We start from the raw sequence: 22094 nt of genomic DNA, 5'->3' as shown, positions 1-22094 counted from the left end.
ACGTTGTGGCGTGCTCTCTGCAGTTTACAGGACAAGCCGGTATTCGCCGTCTCTCTGTGCGCACCAAAGTGCTCACATCGAGTCTCGTTCCCAGCTACGATTTTGCCCAGTTCCCGGCCTCGGAACCCGCTCAACTTTTCCTTGGAGGTAAGTGAACACCTTCTGCGCCCTTAGAGTTTCAAACCCGACCCCTCTGCCCTACCTCCCCATGGACACTGCCGACGATGAAGTCGGCTGGACACCCGCCACTCCAACACCACGCCTGCCTTCACCCCGGACCATAATCGTGAAGCTCACGGAGAACACCAACTGGGCATCTGTGAGCCCTACCACCATCGGCCAAGCTGTCCAACAAGCAGCCCGCCTTACCAAGCAGGAAAGCCGCGACACCTTCATCAAGCTGCGATCCCGTCAAAACATCCTGGCAGTGGACGCATATCGCGACTCTGCGGCCACCAAGCTCCTTGCCCTTCAAACGCTCCCTCTCCAAGGCAAACTACATCCCGCCAACACGTACGAGGCCAACAGCCCGAATAACGCCCAAGGAGTTATCCACGGAGTATCCCTGGATCTCACTGACGAAGCCATCCACTCATAGCTCTACATTCCCTCCGTAGGATTCTCCGATTCCGCCGCCTAGGCCAAACGGCCTCGCTCCTCGTCACCATCGAAGGACCCACTCTTCCTCGACATGCCATCCTCTGTTCCACGGTCTTCAGGTTATACCTACCACGCCCTAACAGCCAGCAATGCAAGCACTGCTTCAGCCTCGAACATCGAAGCCTCGTATGCCCAAACCGAGCCGAGTTCGTGTGCTGTGCCGTATGTGGGTCCCGTGTCCCTCCGGACAAAAACCCCTCCGACATTCGTCATGAATGTGAGCCCCGATGCCTCAACTGTAACGGGGAACACGCAGCAACAGAGCCCTCCTGCCCTGCACGCCTCGAAGCAACACAGTCCTTACAAAAACGAACCAGAGCTGGGCACCACCGGAACGTCCGTACTCAAGGCCCACCCCCTCTAGACACCGGAGATGGCAACTGGCCCACATTGCCCACCTCCAACCGGTTCGGCATTTTAGACTCATCACGCAGCCGCAGCCGCAGCAAACAACCTGTCCAAGTCCAACCTGCCCGTGGCTCCAGGACCTTCAAACGCAGCCGCTCCCGAAGACCGAACACCCGAGCACCCCCTCCACCTTCCCCGATGCACAACCTCCAACCATTCGGACGCTCCAGATCCTCCCTCCGCCAGAACTCCACATCACACGATCTGCCCAAGCCTTTAAACAATGGCATCGACCAGGCCTTCCCACCAACCCGAGAGGTGAGTGGCTCAAACTCTCCCCCTCTACCCACCTCTACTGCTCCCACCCCTCCCCCTGCTCCCCCTCAAATCACACAACCTATAATTTCACAAACCGACATACAAGAAATTGTACGCAAGGCACTGGACCAGATACTCCCGTCTCTCCTTCAACAAATAATTGCCCCCGTCCTAAACCAAGCTCTTGCCCCTCTCCTTAGTACTCTTAACGACCTCACAGCTCGTATTGCCGTACTAGAAGAGGACCATCATCCCCACAAGCGTACAGCTGCCTCAATCCAAGACCGCAATCCTGCACAAGATGAATAACAGCTGTATGACTCTGAACCTTCCCCGCTCGCAGCAGCCTCTGATCATCTGGCAGTGGAACTGCCGCGGACTCCGCAAGAAAAAAAACCTCCTCCTCAACCATATGACCTTCACAGACATCCAACCGGACATCCTCGTCATTGAAGAAGCTGGAGGAGCGCTCAACCTACGGGGCTACGACATGTTCGCCCAACCGACCATTACCCACCGTCGTCGGGGCACTGCGGATGAAAGCACCACCCCCAACATGACGCTCACTTACGTACGTAAAGACCTCCCGACCACCCAAGAAGATACTACGCATGTCAACACCCCCACGCAAGAACACGTAACCACCACCACTCTCATAGGTGACCATCGCCTTACCATCATCAATGCGTACTGGACTCCTAACCAACCCTCAACGCCCTTCCCGCCGCTACAAACCCTCCTCCCTAAGTCAAATGCTCGCAACACTGTTCTCCTTCTTGGAGATTTTAACTGCCCTCATCCCGCCTGGGGCTATGACCGCGCGGTGCCGCTAGGCCGTAAATTGGCCTCTTTCACCAGCAATCACCACTTCACTCTTCTTACGGAGCCGTCTAGCCCCACACGCCTAGGCACGGCTCAAGAGTCGGACACAACACCGGATCTCACATGGATTCGCGGACCACTCCGAGCGATTTGGGAGAACACTGAGGACTCTCTTGGCAGCGATCATCAAATCCTGGAACTGCGCCTCCAAATCAGCTCACGTCTCCGTCGTACCACCGCCACCTATCCCCGCACCAAGATTACAGACTGGCCGAAAGCTAGAGCGGATCTCGACACCGTCGACACCGACACCCTGTCCCCAGAAGCTTGGAGTACCGCGATACTCGCCACGATCCAACAACACACCAAGGAGATTGTGCGCACCGAGGACCAGCCTCACGTTGACAGCCACCTCCTCTCCTTATGGGACAAACGTCGCGCCTTGGTCAAGCGCTGGCACCACTGCAAGCACAACACCACCCTCCAAGCCAGAATACAAGCTCTCAACTACGAATGCGAAGAATATGCTGACCACCTTGCCATACAGCATTGGCTTTACCTTTGCAACAATTTCAACGGCCAACTTGACACTCCCAAGGTTTGGAACCTTTTCCGCTCCCTCCTAGGGCGGGCCAAACCTCGGCACACCCTCCAAAAACTGCTCCTGGCCCAACACCTGGAACCTTACACCCTCATTGAGGACATTCGCAACACGTTCTACCCCCCTTGCTCACACCCCAAACCCAGCGTTAACTACATTTCCGCCCTGCCTGAAGACTTAGACGCGGGAATCAACTCGGAGTTTTCTATCGGCGAACTCTGGCTCGCCATGCTTCAACTTAAACGTCGCACCGCACCTGGACCCGATTGTATCACATATACCATGCTCCGAAACCTTCCCGAAGCTAAACTCGACGAATTGCTCACACACATCAACGGCGTATGGGTAACTGGACGGCTCCCACAGGAATGGAAAACGGCTCGTCCTGCTTCCTAAACCCGGAAAGCCCACGACCACTCCAACAAATCTCCGCCCCATCTCAATGACCTCATGCATTGGAAAATTAATGGAAAAATTGGTACTAAACCGCCTTGATTGGCACTTCGAAACGGGGAACCATCTTCCGCACACCCTGATTGGGTTTAGAAGACACATCTGCACGCAAGACGTAGCCCTCCGCATTCAGGAAGATGTTTTTGCACACCCGAGCACCGCCCAGCTCCGCACTATCGTCGGAGTCGACCTCAAGAAGGCCTTCGATAATGTTACTCATGCCGCCATCCTCTACAATCTCCAAGAAACTCAACCCGGAAGCCGCCTCTTCAACTATATCAAAGATTTCCTTTCCGAACGTACCGCCCAAATCATCGGACCCGACGGCAAGCCATCTCCCCCCCTTCCCCATCTCCCGCGGCACGCCACAAGGCTCCATCTTATCCCCAACCTTATTTAACCTCACCATGAAAAACCTTCCCTCTAAGCTTTCATCTGTTCCTGATCTGTGCCACGCCATTTATGATGATGACGTCACTATCTGGTGCTCCCGCGGCAGCCCGGGGACACAGGAACGTACCCTTCAAGAAGGCTTGGATATTATCCAAACCCACGCCCAATCCATCGGTCTCGAATGCTCTCCCGAAAAATCGGAATATGTCGTCGTTGTAGATCAAAATCGAAAAGAAACAGACCTCTATCGATCCCTCATCCGCCTCAACGTCGACGGCCGCCAAATCCCCCGTCGGCCTCACATCCGCATTTTGGGCTTCATATGGCAGCAAGATGGGAAGAGCACAGTGTGGACAACAAAAACCACCAAACAAATCCACCTCCTTTATAACATGCTCCGCCGAATCACCCGCCACACTCACGGCCTGAAAGAACACGAGCTCCGCAAGATTGTGGAAGCGACTGTCTATTCCCGTGTTCTCTATGCCCTCCCTTATTTAACCCTCACAAAAACCCAATACATCAAACTGGAAACCGCCCTCCGAAAATGCCTCCGCACGGAACTCGGCGTGCCCACGTACTTCCCAAACTACCTCATCACGGCCACTGCTCTTCACCACAGCCTCGAGGAGAAAACGGAAGCCCACGTCGCAGCGCAATACCACCGACTCACCACGTCCAAGCAAGGCCGCGCCATTCTGTCCACCCTCGGATACCCAATTGTCCACCTCTCTCCCCTTCCCAAAGAACCGCCACCGTGGGACATGATTCCTCGCATTACAGTCAATCCCATCCCCCGGCACATGAATCCGACCGTGGATCTTGGAAGACGCCAAAGCAGAGCCCTTCATCTTTCCGCACCACCGCACGATATCTATTACACGGACGCCGCCTTCACCGACGGCATCTCTACCACTGTCACAGTGGGCCCCAAAACAGAGACAGTCCGACACCATGCACATGTGCCCTCCCCTACAGCGGCAGAGACGCAGTCCATAGCAGAAGCCATCCTCCTACAGCCCCACTCTACCGAATCCATTACTATCCGCTCCGATAGTCAAGGAGCCCTCAGAGACTTCTCAACCAACTCCGTACCTGCACACATCAAACACGACCTGACATCCTACATGGCTGCCCACCCTTATCTCCACGTCTTTCTTGAGTGGGTCCCCGGACACCAGGGAATCGCAGGGAATGAAAGGGCCCACGCCCTTGCTCGCGCAAACGAGACTCCGAGCAACCCTGAACCCTGGCCCCCGGACTACAACCCGAAAGAGGAACGTGCCGCTCATCGCAAGGCTCAACGACAGCGCCTGAAAGACCTCCGCCTTTCCCGCCGTACTCTTCCCCCTCCCACCCCTAACCTCACGCGGCGCGAGGGTACATACGTTCGTCAGGCACAGACATTCTCCCTGCCGTGCGACCTCATAACCCACCACATTATGAACCGCCCCGGAACCCCCCAATGTCAGGTCTGTGGTGCCTATCCCGACGTGAGACACACCTTCTGGTCTTGTCCACGCGCCCAACGATCTCCCCACTTTCTCCTTCCACATCTCCTCCCTCCCAACATGCCCTTTACCTGGGAGAGCTGGGCCGCTCCCCCCTCGGACCTCCGCCCTGCCCTCTGGCCTCGTCTAGCGCAGCACATCTCCCATGTGCGAGACCCCTTGACTTCAGCAACACTCCCCCAAGCTCCAACCTGACCCGCCAAGCCTTTCCGGAGGGCCTCACCCTCTAGCAACCACTGCCCGGACATGTGCGGCTATATAATAAAGTTTTCTCTCTCTCTCTCCCTGTGCGCGCTCCTCCGCCGGCTAGTCCTATCAAGCGCAGAGAGCACGTCATGAGGCTGCGCTTTTTACGCTCTTTGATTGGACCTCCGACTCATAACATCGGCCGCGCTCGGACCGAAGCTGAAACGAAGTATAGTGCTTATCAAACGATGATGTACGGTTGTAATATGGTTTCTATAAACACGAAAATACCCAGTCATGCACCTCCATGTTCACGCAAAGCGAGATTTCGTTTGTACCTTCAGTCACATTTTGCTCGAATTTTCAACTCTCTGTGATTTATAAATTACTTTTGTGGAAAAGAGTCTCATTTTTTTTTTTATCTCAAACCCCGTTTTAACTTTTACGATACATCTGCCACAGCAAGCAAGGCAAAGAATTTAAGCGACAGAATATGTGCAATGCTGCTGCACCTAATTACCGTAACTATTGTTGTCTTAGCCACGTGAGAGACGGACCTGTTAGAAAACGTGATCTGTAGTTCAGCTAATGTAGCACAAAGTTTTGACAGGGATGGTATATCTGCATTTCAATTTCAAGATTTCAGGATAGCTCTATGTTGCATAAACTTACAAGACGCAAAAACATTGCTTCCATTGCTCTTGCTTAATGAACAAGTTTTGCCAAGAGTTGCAAGGTTTGTACAGCCCGGATTTCTGCAATATGAGCTCATCCCATACTCTTTAATTTTTTCTTTCAATTTAAACTTTGTGGTGCTCAAGAACCAGAAAGACTAGCAACTCGAGGATGACTAGTCCTTTCTTTACTCGACGCTTTTTCTCGTCCTCATCTTGTTTCTCGCCATTCCTTGTTTACTCCTACCCCCCCCCCCCCCCCCAATGCAAAGCGTATCTTGTAAATATGTTGCAACTAAAACAAGCTGGTTCCTCTGGTGACAAATATTGGTAGGAAATTCAGACCTGTCGCATGATAATTTCAAATGTTAAAGCAAGATTTAGAGCACTCTAAGTATAAAAACGATCGCTCGGCAAATATGGAAAGCTTTATAAAGGCAATTCGCCCTGAGATACACAAGGAGGCGGCGCTACTGCAGTCTTCGGTAAGTTACTTTTAAAAAGTACAGTTACAGTTACTTTAAAAAAAGTAGCGAAGTTACTGTTACAGTTACCGCAAGAAAAGAGTAACTCGTTACAGTTACAGTTACTTCTAAAAAGTAACAACGTTACTTTCAGTTACTTTTTTATAACACAAAAAATTAGGAAAAACTAGAAAACGCCCCTCACCAAGTTTTATTCCATAAAATTAAAAAGTACTCTTTTTACTTCATATTGTAACTTAGTAGAAGTTGCATCTCGAAATCAGTGTTTGAAAATTTCCACGCCGGAGTAGTGGCGCAAATCGAAATACGAAACATGCGCAGTGCGGAGTACTGGCGCTAATCAAAATACGTAACACGCGCAGTGCCCTCCGCGTTTATTGTTGTTTCACGGTTGATTCACCCGATTAAAAAGCATTTTCACAAAAAAAAAGAGAGAAATACCACAGCATAGATAGTGCTTCAAGACACTAACATGTAAGCGTTCAGTCACAAAGTACAAGCGCGTGCTTAAAGGAGCTGTGCAACAATTTCAGGGCTTTGCTTAAATAATTGTGGAAGTTGATGCCTGACACTTGTGCAGTGAACTACATAAAACAGATTTTGCCTGGATACCCTAGTTTTTATTAAAAAAAAAATGAAAAAGATCCAGGTTTTTGACGCCTCTGAACTCGTGCATTGTCTTCCGGGTCACGTGCACAGTGACGTCACTCGAGTAGGCGCGGAGTTCCGGAAAAGTTCTCTCTTTAGAGCCATCAGCGAGCAGCGAGAACTCATCCGCTCGCGTCCGCGTGACCACCCGTCCTTGCCCGTCCGGCGCTGTCCCCCTCCCCCTCCGGCTTCTGGCGGCTGTTCGCGGTTTTGCGGACCTAGGATAGATGGCGCCACTAAAACTCCGTATAATGAAAGTTTTGTCGATGGTACCAGGGTTTTGACGCATTTATACATATGTTGGAACGACAAGATTTATAAAAAAAGTTACCTTTTATCGAGCAGGTATTCGCCCAACTTGCTATCTTTTTTTACAGCTACCCAAGTGACGTCACGTCGCTTCTTTCTCATGGCCGCCGCTCGTGGCTGCAGGTCGGGAAATATTCCAAGTTTTGCCTCGCTATTACGTGACGGAATCGCAACATTTCGATGAAAAGAGGTGTGTTTTCTGTCATTTGTGACACAGTGAACAATATCAAAAGCAGAAAATGCCAATTCTTTCAACGTTAAAATCGTTGCACAGCTCCTTTAAAGATAACTAGATTTTTTTTTTCATGAAATCACACGTGGCTATACTCGGGTCGTGACTCGTGAGAAAGAACGTATTCACAAGTTTGTGCAAGGGCAAATTGACACTCGAAATGTCGGAATAGACGATTTGAAAAGTGCAAGGAATATCTTAATTGTACTCGTTCAGTGATACATTATTCATAAAACACTGGAAAGTAACGACAAAAGCAACATCGTTACTTCCATCGTTATCTCAGAAAAAAGTAATAGAACTGCAGTTACAAGTTACCTTGAAAAAAAATATTTCGCTACAGTTACAAGTTACCAAAAAAGTAACAAAATTACAGTAACGCGTTACTAGTAACGCGTTAATACCCAAGAGTGCGCTACTGTCGCGCTATGATCAAAGCGTGGACGAGACAAAGTCGCCCTACAGCTTTCTAAAACCATTCGCCAAAGAATGCTAAGTATTCTGTTGAATATTGTAGTTTGTTAGTAATTCTAGTGCGAAATATATATTTCTTCAGTAAATCATAGCATTATCGAATCAAATGTCCACCACGTGCATTCCAAATTAGAAACATCAGCTTGCTCAGCTGTTACACCTAAAGACCGGTTCTCCCATGCAGCGAAGCGCTGATGTAGCGCTCCTCACGGGCCGTCGGCTACTTATCGTCTGCCGTGAGCAACAGTTTTGACGGTGCGATACAAAGCTGGTGAACGCTCCCATCAGCACGCGCTTAGCGCCAGGTAAGCGCTATGCTTGTAGCGCTCCGCTGCAGGTGGGAACAGGCCTTAAGTCTGCTGAGAAGATGCATTCAACAATTGATGTTGAATGCATCTTCTCCCACAACGGCAGCCAAAAAAGTAAAAATAGGCAATTACCATTTCTGTATTTTAATGGCAGTATGGTTTCATCTCGAGGTGAATAAGTTCACTAACTCGATTGCTCAGAGAACCCTACAATGGTAATGACGCTTCTGTGCTGATCGGTTTCAGTAAACGCACAGCATACCAAGACTGATTCTAGGAAACAAGGATGTCTTCAGTCACTGGTGTATCATAGAACACTAATGTGCACCCTGGTGACTCTAAACTTGCACAAAGCAGCCTGAAATTCTTAGTAGGCTACAGCAAACACTAGCGGCACAACATGGCCGCACTTAATTTTTATCAAGTCTTGATGAACATACGTTTCTTGCGCCTTGCGCTAGTTGTCACGTTGTCAACCTCCAGGACAGGCATCGTGTCCTTTCTTTCGGCTCCCAAGCGATCCCCGAGGGCTAGGCCCAGGACAGTTTGCGTCCCTTCCACCACAGCTGCAGCTCCATCTTTCTTGAGTAGCATGTTAAAGTCGTGGAAAAACTGAAATATTTTAGAAAACAAAAAGCTTGCAGAATTAGAAAAGATAGAAATAGACTTCAAATACAGTATTCGCATGCAGAGCTGGCCGTCGTGGACAGCTATAACTGAAACAAATTTGTAAGGTAAACTTGCAGGGGGACGCAGATAATATCTTAGGGCTTATTTATTTGTTTAGAGTAGGTCTCAGCTGTGACAGCAGCGCGGAAAAGCCAGTCTTTTGATAGAAAAGGCAACAAAACGAGTTTCTAAATGAGTAAAACAATTTTCCAGTAACATTTGGAAGATGTTGATTCGAAAACGATTCAGCAGATATCTGAGAATGTGCATCTACAAGGTTCGGACATAGATACATACTCGTCATTTTAGTGAAAAACCCGAGACTGAGGTAATGACAGACGACGACAAGAAAGAGAAGGAGAACGTGTCAAACGCATCTAAACCTTTATTGAGGAAAGAACAGCTCTCCAAGTCAACTGAGATTTGTCTAGCCAATGGTCCGAAGTTTTGCGTGAATGTGAAGCCCACTCATTTGGATATTTGTTCCGTAATTAACGTCATGTCTAACGCGGTGTCACAACAAGCTGAGAAAAGTGCTCTTGTGTCACACTCTAAAAAAAAAGGGTATCACCTTACACCCTTTTGTCCCATATAATACACCCCAAAACTTCATTTCGACATACAGCGCCCTATAGTCGAACAGACGGCACCAAATTTTACCAGGGGCTTGATAACGGTGCCATATAACTTATTAAATTTATGTAGTACCTATCAAAGACCAAAGAAAGAAAACACTGAGCTTTTGCAGTACGGCCAAGAAAACTCCGATAATGTTTTTTGTAGTCAATAATACGTACATCAGCTATCATAATAAGTTGTACCACACGGCTATCAAGCCCCTCGTAAACTGTGAGGCCGCCTGTTCGATTATGGGGCGCTGTACGTCGAATTGAAGTTTTGGGGTGTATTATATGGGACAAGGGGTGTAATAATACACCTTTTTTTTTGAGAGTGCAACGGCTTTTAAGAGGATGTCGTCCTTAGCAGATGCTTCGTACAGGACAGATGTTAGAAACTTTAGGATGGTAACCCGGGTTAAGAAAGAGTTGTAAGAGAAAGAGGTGAAGCTTCTTGAAACAGACAAATCGGGGCTGTTTACTGTTCTTCCTTCCAATAAGTTTAAGGATAAATGTAACCTCGCTGTTTCCGGGTTATTTCGTTCTTTTGAGGGGGATCTGGGACAAAGAAACAAATAGTAACGACTTTTAAGGACAGTGACTTTACGTCCTTGGCTGCCAGACTGAATGGTAGCTTGAAAGATACGTTTGCCATTAAGTTCTTTTTGAAAGACCACAAGGTTGCCCTTCCTCTTAGAGTAATTATCAACGAAGATGGCACGTGGCAAAAAACTGTCTCCACGTTCCGTCAGAATGGTCTTTCGTGCCTAGAGTTCAAAAGCCCGTTAGCATTAGGTTCTTCCATGGATTTGATATCAGATATTTAGCCGTTTCATTGTAAAGTTTGCACGATTTTTTCCCTGGATATCAAGGATTTGTATTATTCACTCCAACCAGCCATTTTGCTTTCTAGGCACCGCTCGTTTCTAGAGGAGAATTTAGTTCGGTTTCAGTCCCAGTCAGGTATAGAGATCAATGATTTTCTAAAGATGTTTGAACTGTATCTAAAGTCGACAGTGGTAAACTATGATGACCGGAAATACATCCAACGTCAAGGCGTACGTATTGGTTCGGCTGTCGCCCCGGCCCTTTCAGAAATATACCTCCGGAGCTTAGACCTAAAATTGCTAGGGATGATCAAACATTATCACCCGAGCTCAGTACTTATTAGAAGATACGTGGATGACATTTTGGTATGTGTCCGTGACTCAGCCCTCGCAGGTTCCATTGAGAATACCGTGCACAGGGAGGCACCGGAGTTGCAGTTTTCTATAGAACAGCCAGCCAACAAAGTACTTCAGTATTTAGACCTCCAGCTATGATTGGTCCCCGGTTTATGTTGGTCGTATGGCAAACAAAAGGCTGAACCAGTACTTCCCTTTGATAGTTGCCATTCAAAGCATGTCAAGGCAGGATTGGTTCGAAACATGATTAACAACGCGGTTCAAAAGTCTTGTTGGCACTCCATTATGACGTCGATTCAAGTTGTGTTTTCCCGGCAAAATGTTGCAAAGTATCCTCAAGAATTTATTTCCAAGCAGCTTTCGTACATTGTTGCAAAAGGCAAACAAAGTAGGAAAATGCCCGAGCACAAAAAGTTTGTAGTCGTACCGTTTTTTTCATAAAATTTCATATAATTTAAAATCAGTTAGTGATAAGTTTGGTTTACGTATGGCGTTTAGCACACATAGCAGTTTGAAACGGTTAACTCCGTTCGCTTCCGCCCAGAAAGGTTGTTAAAAAAAACACAGGGAAAAGTGCGTTTCATGTATTTCAGGTATAGTCTACAAGATCCCTTTTGATCGTGGTTTGTGCTGTATAGGTTAAACGAAGCGTTGTATTAATGATAGACTAGGCGAACATAAACGTTGTGTAAAAAACAAGGATCCGTATTCTGAGGTATCCAAGCATATTCAGGAGTGTAGGAATTGTGTGCATTTATGAAACTCTACAACCACAATTATAACAGAAAAAAACGATCACAAGCGCGTGCTGAAAGAGTCAATCGCAATAACGAAGCATGGGAATGCAGTGAACAAGCCTTCTTTGTTTTTAGATTTGGAATGAAAGCGATTTCTAAATGTCTAATGGTATCGCTAACATTTTTTTGTAGTTTTATAGCTGACTTTCTCAGTGAAAGGTTCAGTGCAATCTGCAATTTTCCCAGCGTTTTTTTTTAATGACGTGTCATCTTTGGTGCTGTCAGTTCTTTTGTTTGTTTCACCCCACTGTTAGAGCTCCGGTGTCGTGTCTTTTGTGGAGAAAGGTGGTGTCGTACCTTTTGTGGAGAGAGGTGATGTGAAGAAGGGTTCCCTTTCCTTCATTCTTTTTTCAACCCTATATAAAGGATTCTTTCCTCAATAAGGTTAAGCTGTGTTTGAGACGTTCTCCTTGTCTTCCTTGTCGTCGTCTGTCGTTACCTCAGTCTCGGGTTTTTCACTAAAATGTTTAATATACACCAGCTCACTTACGGCCTTACGTTCTGCTTATACATACTTAGATTCTGCTAAATCCTTGTCGAATCTTTTTTATGTTTGGCATGTGCGGAATCTGAACATTGAAAAATTTTGCACATGACTCAGAAATATACTACTGAGGTTATTATACAGCACTTACCAAATCGGCGTCTCGTAAGTATGGATACTTGGTGAAGGCCACAGCAACCGACAGTCTGCTCAATTGTTCCCCTCTGGCCTGATGCGTCAGTTCCAGTCTGCAGCACATTTTCTGATACTCGGGACTAGCTTTTTTTTCACTCCTGGCACAACCACGCCTCATGGTGTGCAAGACTACTGGCATCTTCTCCACAAGGAGTCGAACTTTGTGCCCGCGTACAAAATAAAGTTGTGTTTAGTGAAACTAAAGAAAAAACTATCACACAACTTTAATCTAAAGCACTAACCAAAGTTTGTCCAATGCTGCCGCGCTGCAGCTCTTCAGCCGTGGTTCCACTGGAAGTTCTTGGTTTCTTTGCGCTACTGCCATATTTTCCCCTGCTGCTCATTCAACGATCGGTTGACACTTTCATTCTTTCATTTTTGAACTTCGGCCTTATAAACATGACCCAAGAATCCTGAAATATCAGATAACTTAATCACTACATTTCCAGTGGTGGTACTGCGATACAAATGGTTTTCCTTTTCTACCCTCAAAGCTAGAATTCGACTATGATTTGTGACTTTCGTCAAATAGTTTGTTATGTTCCAACACCGTCAGTCAAGAAAACCAACATAAAAATGGCGTTTCCTTTTTTTTCTTTTTCTCCTGCCTGTGTATTTGAACCAGTCACTAAGCTAAAAACAAGGCAAGCACTCCTCAGAGAGTACAACTCTAAGCCCATGTTTTCAAACACACTTGTTTGCAAACAATGCAGAAAAGCTGCAGTACTGTCGTGGCGAAAAAAAAAGAACCGCAACATGTACAGCAAAAGTTTGATATTTTTCTGCGGTCCCTTTTTTGTTCAGGCTAAGATTTTGTTAGATTACGCCCCTTCCCGAAGCAAGTAAAATTTTAATTTGCACCAGATATTAAGGAAATGTTGCACCCTTCCAGTACAAACAAAGGAACATGTTTGTGACTAAAAAATCATGTTTATTAGTCATAAACAAAAAAATGTTGCCCATTAGGAGCTTGCACTACTATGGAGAATAGACTAAACATAATATGCATTTTAACAGGGCAATTACATGGCCACTTCCACACGTATGTGCCAGCTGTGGGTATTGAGATACGAGTGCCTGCCCCATATTTTGGTAAAACGCTCTGGATGGGTAGCTGCGAAAATCATATTTGCCTGTCATTGCAGCACTGGCCTTAACAGGTAGCGAAAGCTTCAGAGGTATACTACTTGATGCAAGCTTACTCACAATGTATGCGTTACCATTTCTTAGAACACAACGTCGACAATTCTCGTTGTGACATAGGAGCCGAGTGGCTTGCTTCCTGCTGCAGTCGCTTTAATGAAGTCGAAGTCCGGAAGTACAAATCCTGCCCCATCGTCGTCACCGGGACTGAATAGGAAAATGTTAAAAAATGGAACAGTCTATTTATTTCGGTTACCTTGATGGCAAGAGGTAATACAGAGGGGAGTGGGAGGAAGTGAGATTAGTTTTGACGCTCCGAAACGGAGGTGCCGTCGTTTATAGTAACAATATTCTCTCGAAACTCGTTGTATCTCAATTGCGACGTGAAGGGCATGATTAGTGCAGGCCGTTGAGCCTACCTTGGTGTAATCCTGAAGTGCTGCTCCTGGCTGGATTGTGGAGTGTTTTTATCAACTGAGCTTCCCTGCAAATACGTGAATTAACACGAAGAAGCACAATTTATCAGGCGTACGAGGACAATTTGGCAATTATACAGGGACTTTAAAGTAATAAACAAAAAATATATACATTTTGTTTTTTGCTGCCATGAAATTGCATTTAGACCAATCTGCTCATCATCTCCAATAATAATTTTCAACAAAACATAACAAATGTAGAAAAGAGGAATGCACTGGGTTATTGATTCTGTCCCACTCATTTTGCAAAGGGAAACGGGCAAACCAATTTCTCATTGACACAATGAACAAGTGGAGTAGAGATGTTTCTTTACACCGAATGTCAGAGAGCAGCAATAAGAAGGCACAAGTGAAGGTCCTTACTTTTACAGGATTCATTTAGGAAAGAAAGGTTAGGAGGAAGTAGAATACACGTTGTAATGTTGAAACCTGTGCCACTGACCTTTCCACTTGGACTTTCGCCGCCATGTGCGGACTTCACGACACGAAAAAGGGCCATGTCATGAATTTTGTCGTCGTCAAGTATGTCCCCATAATCATTAAAATGTTTGCCCAGCACCTGTCAGAAACGTGAACAGTAGACTTAGAATTACAACGTTAGCAAAAAGCCACAACACTCTATTCGGAACGGTTAGCTCTGGTAATAGCTGAAAATGTCCAATGATGCTGTCATTAATCTCCGCAATATTGTCGCAGACATCCCTTTATTTCGCGTGGAAAATTAAGAGAGCACAAAAAGTTAGTGCGCAAACCAGCAGGTGAATGTTTAAAATAATTACTGCAAAGCCCCTGTGAGGCTTTGTGCAGTGCTGTCCTTCATTTTTGCCAATCTCCGGGTTTTAGTAATGATATTAAGAGAGCACCACACTTTTTGCAAGCCCGATCACAAAGGCAGCTCGGCGAAGCTCCAGCATACCATAAGTTGTTGTGATTCGCCACTGATCATTGCGAATTAAAATGACAAACTTGGAGCATCATTTCGTATGCCGCATTGTATGCGGGAGGGAACGCACTGACGTGAAGCGTTCACAACGCGTGTGAACGACTAGAAATAACAGCAACAGAATGGGAGGAGGCAAAATTCACGAATTCCTGCACAAGCCAGTGATCGCGATCTCAACATAGGTCCCTTAGGTCTTGATTGGTTCAATGTTGAGATTGATTTTTTTCCAAAGTATATTATGTATTCACTGGCCGCCATCAATGTGGTCACTGCTGTCGAACACATGCAGACAGATAGCTTTGACAAGCATTCTATCGCACCATCAAAACTGCCTTTCTTGGCTTGCAATAAATTGCTCCACCCAGGGCTCGTGCAGATGACGACACACGGCGGGAATCGAGTCCAAGCCATTGGCGACAATACGTTAGAGAAATTCTGAAATAGACACTATCACAGGTCACAAAAAATCAGCATTAGAAAACCTACGTATGCGCAGGCAGTGTTCGAATATTTTTTCAAATATGTTCACATTATCTGAAGTCTGTTCCTCTCGAAGTCTATCTTTGAAGCCAGAAGACTGCAGGCGCTCGCGGAGCCTTTTATACCACACAGGTTCGCTTCTTCAAGTGTCAACTTCCGGCGTGCACCATTAGCGCCCACTGTTAGGATGCACGTAAGCAACATTTCGGTATCCGAATGCGCCGAACCTCGGCTAACTAATCAGCTTACCCTTATTGCTACCCAACGTTGGAATCGCGAACCACGATGCTAATGCGACACCCGGATATAAATACGGCTACAGCTGGCCACTTTTTTAAAAGTTTCTAAAGGTCGTGTTTTATTAATAATAAAATTAAGCTTGGTCAAAGTGTAACAAAAAAGTCACCACAATATAAAACATATTTCTTTAAATAAGTACTATATGTTTGTAAAAACAGAAGAAAGATAATCCGAAACTACGACGTGGCCAGGTTCAGCATAGCCAGAGCTGCAAATATATATATATATATATGCACTCACACACCCTACTAATCTTCAACATTTTTGCACCTACGCACCCTTAAAATGTTCATACCCTTAGCAAAAAGAGGCCGTACTTGAAACGAAGTTAAAATATATTAAATATGAATATCCATTTTGTATTAATTCTCTATTATTTTGTCCACACTCGAAATACGCGCGTAAGGTATTCAAAATATATCATAAATATTAATGAGAAATTTTTAGATATACCAAAAAAATAATTCCTTCCCCCTCAGATGCCATTTTTGTATTAAAAACCGGTTACACAATTCTTTTTCATATTTTTTTTAGTTTAGATTTTGTAAGTAAATGGTGTCCCTGTGGTGATTGAAATCACTACTAAGTACATACAAATACATTAGAAACGAACATAAAAACAAACACCATGGCGCACTGAACACCTGAATCACAGTCCGGTTGGGTGCTCAGAGCCTTATATAGCCTACATGTTGAAGGTAATCATTTGGCCGGTGACCACTTCTGCACTTATTAAGGTTCCAAGTATTTGATCTCCTCCTCGGGAGTCTGTCAAAAGGGGAAACAGTGTTTTGAGGTTCGTGGACGATATCTCTTACTAAAAGGCATTGGTACAACTAATCATAATTCGGCGCAGTCGCTAAAACAATATCCACAAAAACGGCTATTAGAAGAAATGTTTTTGCTTTTCTGCATACCACAACTTAGGACGAAGCGAGTTAAGGCAGTTTCTTTACTTTAAAATAGTCATTTTGCCTTTTTTTACTAATTGACTAATTATTATGGTCATTACAGTCACTACATTAAAGTTACACCACATCACATACAATGGTGAGTATATACATTCAGTGAACTAACATTGTGCAAACACAACCACGCCAAACATATGCTCACAGCACGGCTGAAGCTTTCCAGCACCAGCAAGTGTTGTGGTTCTAGTTTCCGAGCCCCGTTGGTGAATGGGGTGCAAGAAACTCATCGTGTGAGCTTGATATAAAAAAGAAAACAATGACATAAACTGGGTTGATTTATCAGTACGATGCTGCACAACTCAACTGACAAACTAATCAAATGTTTTTAGGCACTTCGGTGTTCTCCACACCTGCTTGTAGTGAACTTCTGATAGATGAGCTTTTCAATACTTCGGTAGTTTAAGTCAAACTACCATAGTATTGCGGTCAAAACATACTTAGGTTATAACACAACAGTATTTACGATTTCCAGGTATTTCAAGAGTATTCTGCACATTTCCTTAATAGCTGCATTTTTATTAGGGTTGGAGTATATTTTGCATAAAATGAATAAATATTTTAAGAAATCTATGTGAAAGGTATTTTGCGTCTACTAACTTAGAATTTACATATTTCAGAACGCAAGAAAGGAACTTAAAATGTAGTTTAAATAAAGGTATTTTAAAAAGATTTTCAGAAATATATTTTAGTACTAAGTAAAAAAAAGAAGTCTACATTTTCGGTCTATTTTTTGTGTACTTACAATTATGAACTGTACTTCAGATACATTTAAATTCGAATGTGGTATAATTGAAACGTCTTAGTTTTCGCTAAGGGATAGGTGTTTTAAGGGCGTTCAGGCGATGGTTACAACCATTTTCAAGAAAATATACAAAACAAAATGGTGTAGACAGGGTGTTTTTAGCAAAAACGTACGCTTGAGGGTTCGAGTTTTTTTTACAATGTAGTGGAATTAGTAAAGACATGGAGATCGGAAGTGTACCAACACTTCTTAATAGATGTCGCCAGTGTGTTATGCTCATCACAGCAACCAACAAGCGCAAATCCCCCCCCCCCCCCGCCCCTTCCAAGTCGTAACGCACTCGGTCATAGTCACCTGGAAAAGTGCGAAGGATCCAAACTTTACTGTATCTATTGTGAGGCATACGATGCCGGCAATAAGACTATTTTTCTGCTGCCGAGAAGATTTAAAAAAAATGCTCAAAGAGGTTGCTGCCTGCCTACATCAACTCATGCATAAAACACAGAAATGGAGGATAAAGTTGAAACTGATTGAATTTTTGCTTCCTGCACATACAACTCTAGATGTAAAAAATGATTTGTATGTTGCAATAAAATGTTTTGCGATGAACTAATCTCTTGAAATAGTAACACGTAAAAACATATTCCAATATGCTGCCAGCATTATATGGCATTCGTGTGTACTTTGAGTTAAAAAGTCATCTGGCTGCCGTGACGGTTGGAGTTTTCCCCCTGCGTCGATAACCCGAAGCAGCCCTCTCCAACCAACGTACAAGAACGTTGGATCAGTGGCCGACGTACATGTCGCAAGAAGTTTGGGTTTTCTCTGCCTCCTGAAAAAAAATCGAAATTTTTTTTAGACTGAGTGAAATGCCACATGACGCATTTCTGGCTCAAAATCAATCCGAAATTCATGATGGTGAATCCACCTTGTTTGCTTCTGATTAAGGCAATCTGTTCCAACTAATTCCCTTGCGTTTTGTTGTCGATGACGCCAGCTCCAGCAGTCGCCAAGATGAAAAAGCTACGGATACCAATATAATTTTAAATATCGCCTGTTATACATGCCTTGCATGCTGCGTCATATGGCACCGTACAACATGACATCTTGCCGAGAAGAACATAATAGATGATGCCAAAATGTATGCTGCAGAAATTACTTGCACAGGAGCATGGTACACAGCAATGGCGGCCGACGTGACGTCAATGCAAGCCATGTATTCCTTGATGAGGGGAGCCAATGCTTGAGCAATTGAGTTTTCAGTAGTCATCCGCCGGGACTACTTCAGAGGCAATAAAAAAACGAGGTAAACGAGTATGCAAACCACATACATCCCATTGCGCTTCTTGTATTTTGTCAGGAATGGAGCCACCCACGAAGCCTTCAAGGTTTATAAAAACAAAAAGTGACGTCAATTAAGACTTTCTTAAATGCAGACTGTTAAGGTAATGTGCAGAACGGGTTTCTGCACGGTTTGGAAGACTATGTATCAGAAGAAAAATGTTTTGTGAATTTAACATACGTTTATCTAATGAAGCCACCTCTCTAAAGTGAACTGCTTCCTCAGCCATCGATTTTTTTTCGACATGTCATTTAGTAACACAATGGTCATTCTTAATGATATTATTTATTAACTGATTCCTCGCAAATGTTTGTCTCATGACTGTGGAACAGAAGTATATTTAGATGAAAAGAGCCGCTTTCATTTATGAAGGCCCTAAGAATAAATAATTTTAAACTTTACTCAAAACACTATATATGGATGTCTGAATATTCAAACGTCCAAATGTTCTAAGAACCTATCCTTCGCAATTGTAAGCGAGTCGTTAAAATCATGTCGTTTAGAGTATACAGGATTTTAGTTTTCGTATTTTATTTATTATCCTAAAAACAATTTAGAAGGCATCAGATAAGCCAGCTCTAACTCCGTTTCGCTCCCAGGTAAAATGAAGAAACATTAACAGAGTTGTTAACTTGCACGTACCATCCTGTCCATTTCGTCGAGTTATGCTGAAACGCCATTTTCTTTTGGTGGTACGGCTTGCATATTGGTCCAAGACTATGGTAGTGTGTCAGCCTGCAACGGTGCATGCATAAATCTCATATCATGGTTCCATCTGAGAAAAAAAAAGACGAATATTTGTTTTTTCTGAAGTGAAATAGAAACGTCAGGTTTTGTTCGGCTGAAATAAGCTAGTGAGTGAGACCACTTCAAATACGCATTAACCAATTCTTTAAGTTTCATTAATTTTAAATTTCGAAATCTTTTAATCAGCTTCAATATACATGTATGAACTGGGTTTGTAGTTCCACTGCGACAACATAGGTAATGTGTTTTCCTTAATATATGCAAACCAGCCTTATGGTATCAAAGTCTATACCTGTCTGGGGTAGGGTTAAATGTAAGTCAACCAACCTGCCATTCCTCCGCTCTACTAGATGTCAGGTCCGGGTAGCCTTTGTTCTCATTCCGGGGGAAACGCAGACAAATCATCTCTGCCATGCTCCTGATGTGCACCCCTTTAGTTTCCCGAAAGTTCCGGGATGCTAGCCCAAGCAACTTGGAGTCAATCTTGCTGTCTTTCGGTGAATGTTCGTTCAACTCTCTAAGACATATACGCCATGTTTTAGGTGCATCTGAAACAAGCTAATCAGAAACCAAACCAATGTTCATCTCCTTTGTATACTGGCTTTCAATTTTGTGATCACACACATACAAGAAAAGGCACCGGTACAGCTTAATTTTAGGACAAGCACTTTCATACGCCTTTTCAGATAGTTTCATGACAGATTCGATATCAAGTTCCAGGCGAGTATGTAAAACGTAGCTATTAAATATTCTGAATGTTTCCGCACCCAACATCACGTAATGCACCCAAATAATATCAGAAACACAAACATGTTAGTTAGCCACAGCCCTTCACAGACACAGTATGTCAGTAGCTGTTTGCCGACAAATGTTCTGGAACTGCAATAATGTTCTTTCTATTGGTTTATCGATTGACTATGTTGTGAAACGAAAAATTAACCCAGAACAATACGGTATTATTGATAACCTTGCGGCACTCCTGTTACTCATACATCATTAAAATTTCAGTGACAGCAACATAAAACACCTGGTTCTAAGGTGTCGCTAAAATATTAGGGCAACCCCCCAACAACACCCTTGAAGGCAAGGTAGGTTCTCTAGAATAATTGCCACGGCATGGTTGGTACGATAAATGTACCTCGGGACCTCAGACAATTGAAAATATGAGGCTTGAGTTTACTCGCATAAGAATCCGCATAATCAATGTCAGTTTCTGCTTGGCCGGGAATGTATCCTATATTAAAAAATATATTGGAATAATATGCGACAAAACAATTAAAGCAATTGCCCCAAAAGCTAAAAAAAAAAAAAAAAAAACAGGTTTCGAGCCCTAATTTTTGCGCTCCGGAATCCAGCATGGGAGTTTAACACTCCAGAAGCACTGTAACTTGCAAGATTGAAATATTATACTTTATGGTAGGTGAAGCAAACCTACTGCGACATTCGCACTCGAGACTTGGTCCGTAGCTCAAAGAAACAAAAATGAGATCAGCTAAATTCAATGCAAAACACCATGTACGATGTTTAATATTAGGTCTTGGTAAAAAATGCATTTGTTTACTCTGGTTACTGCTTTAAACTTGCCCAGATGTTCTAAATAATACTTCATATCAGTCACAATATCAAAAACAAGGCCAAGATGCTTGATCATTTTTTTATGTTTTTCAATTACGTAGCATGCTAAAAGTTGAAAACATGAAACTGGCGCTTAATCACGACTCCGCAAAAATTACGAAGTGTGTACAATTTGCCATACCTACTGCACGACAAAATTTACCCCGCAAATCAAATCAAGAAACACCGTGCTTCTACAAAATCTTAACTTCAAAAGAAAATGCTAAAAATTATATGCTGGAGGCAAGGGTCATTAATTTGGCTAGTTAGTAATTCATGACATCAAATTCAGTGCAAAATACGAAGTCAAGAGAAGGACATAAAGAGGGCGTCATGTCTCTCTATCTCTCTTGTCCTCCTTTGCTCTGAATTTGCTGTCAAGTGAGGACATCGGAAGAACTCGTGCTGAGAATGATAATTAAATCCCGAAACAACGACCACGCGAAAGCGATACACACTGTATATGATCGATGCTTCAGATTATGACGCAAAAACAGAACACACCTCCGTACAAACTACCAGCCGATGAAGCAATGATGTTCCCAGATTGCTTAGTTTCGGACGTTCTCAAGAAAGGAGGCACCGGTGTGAAAGTGAAAAAGAAATCAGTAGCACGATCGTCACTCCAAGGTAGCTTTGGCGGTCATGGCTCGAAAAAAGAAAACAGAAGCCAACCAGCCGGTCATTACACTCGCTACCACCACATTTAAGCGTTAAGCAAGTCGAATACTGTGCAAGTGGTATCAATAGTCACTGGATTCCCAGACATATAACGATTCTTCTACAAGCAAGCTGCAGAAATATTCTCACCTAAGTGCGTTCACACCTGGATGTGCAAGGAGGATAGAAGGTAGGACAGGGCATGCCGCCAGCTGCGTAGCTTCCACAAGCCTTGCTCCCTTGACGCCTCGCCTCTTTCTCATTTTCCTCCTTACTCTCCTCACTTCTCACGCCAACGTGACCACATC

General features: G+C 44.4%; 1 pseudogene; it reads left to right on the top strand.

Annotated features, from left to right (window-relative positions):
• Positions 1-208: 208 nt before the first annotated feature.
• On the top strand, positions 209-1024 carry LOC121048084 (annotated as a pseudogene).
• Positions 1025-22094: the final 21070 nt, after the last annotated feature.

Source organism: Ixodes scapularis, unplaced genomic scaffold, assembly GCF_016920785.2.
Source record: "Ixodes scapularis isolate PalLabHiFi unplaced genomic scaffold, ASM1692078v2 PGA_scaffold1__304_contigs__length_218370807, whole genome shotgun sequence".
NCBI classification, from domain to species: Eukaryota; Metazoa; Arthropoda; class Arachnida; order Ixodida; family Ixodidae; genus Ixodes; species Ixodes scapularis.
Note: the sequence above shows the minus strand (reverse complement) of the source record. Positions and strands in the feature narration are given on the sequence as shown.